Genomic DNA, 1,472 nt, shown 5'->3' with positions numbered 1-1,472 from the left:
GTAAGTAAAATGTTATTATAAGATTACGTAGGATGATAAAATAAATTTGGTTAGTGTTAAGCTGTGTAGACTAGTTGATTCTAGTGATCTTTAGTCCACACCGGGTAACATGTTCAAATTTCATATGGAGGATACGAGGAGTGGAAGATAGCTATTAAAAATAAGAAATTAGCAGACACACGTTGAAGCAAAACCTTATTGGAGAGCCACCGGCAATGTTCAAAGAAGACAGCTTCATAGCTGGTAAGGTAAGCTCTCTGGAGTTGAAAACCCCACCACTTGATTCAGCTAGCCAAGAGAATTTTTGTGATCCTCAGCTAGCCAAGAGAATTTTTGTGATCCTGCATGTGCGAAACCTGCTGGGAACAGAGGAAAAATTCAGCTCCCTCAGGTTCAATTTCAGCTGAAAACCGTGAAGAAAAAAATACATTAACGCAGAGAGAACTCAGGCCTCAATATAGTCGTGGTGAGAAATTTACCCACGCAGGTTTATATCCAGCCGCCGACCGTGGAGTGAAAACCCTAAACGCCGTTGCAGCTTTATCTTCAGCAATGACTATTCTTATCTACTACGAATATTATCCTGTTTATAAGAGGAATATGCAGCGAGCAGGGTTCGAATCGCGGGAGGACCTTTAATTATATATTTACGAAGACGGACTTTGAATCCAGCGACCTGGGTTCGAATCCCGGGAGGATATTTAACTATACATTTATGAAGGAGGACTTCGAATGCAGCGACCTGGGTTCGAATCGATGTAGGACCATTATCTATACATTTATTTAGAAAAATTCAACACTAACTGCCTGAAATTTAATCTACTTGTTTTCTTCCGTCTTGTAACCAGCTATCTTTCCAGGTTACCCATGCCAAGGGCAATACTTAGTGCCTGAAATTTTATCTCCTTAGTGACAGGCCTTTCCAGCAGGGGATGTAGCTCATATGGTTTCTTTCCAGGTCACCCATACCAGGACAATATTCCAACAGGGGATGTAGCTCATATGGTAGAGCGCTCGCTTCGCATGCGAGAGGCACGGGGTTCGATTCCCCGCATCTCCATTTGTTCTCTACCGTTACAGTGTCTTTCTTTCTTGTGTGCCCGGCAGGGTCTCTTTCTTCGATCTGTGCCCACCAGGATAGGATTTTCAAACCCTAAACCCATTTTTCACAGAATTTCAAACCCACTTTTTGTGTTCTCTACCGTTACAGTGTCTTTCTTCTATCTGTGCCCATTTTTCACAGAATTTCAAACCCACATTTCGTGTTCTCTCCCGTTACAGTGTCTTTCTTCCATCTGTGCCCACCAGGGTAGGAATTTCAAACCCATTTTTCGTGCTCTCTGCCGTTGCAGTCTCTTTCATACTGCCCACCAGGGTAGGAATTGCAAACCCAGTTTTCGTGCTCACCATAGTAAAATTTCAAAACCCAAACACACATTAAATTTGATGGTGCTAGTTTTGATCATTTTAAG

General features: G+C 42.3%; 1 non-coding gene across 1 annotated transcript; it reads left to right on the top strand.

Annotated features, from left to right (window-relative positions):
• The first annotated feature begins 987 nt into the window (after positions 1–987).
• On the top strand, positions 988–1,060 carry TRNAA-CGC (transfer RNA alanine (anticodon CGC)). The gene has a single exon. It is a non-coding gene; the product is annotated as a tRNA-Ala (tRNA).
• Positions 1,061–1,472: the final 412 nt, after the last annotated feature.

The sequence above is a fragment of the Pinus tabuliformis genome, chromosome 5_1, assembly GCF_031772625.1.
Source record: "Pinus tabuliformis cultivar Carrire ecotype Pingquan chromosome 5_1, CPIR1, whole genome shotgun sequence".
In the NCBI taxonomy this organism is placed as follows: Eukaryota; Viridiplantae; Streptophyta; class Pinopsida; order Pinales; family Pinaceae; genus Pinus; species Pinus tabuliformis.
The sequence above is the reverse complement of the archived record's forward strand: the minus strand, read 5'-3'. Positions and strand labels throughout refer to the sequence as shown.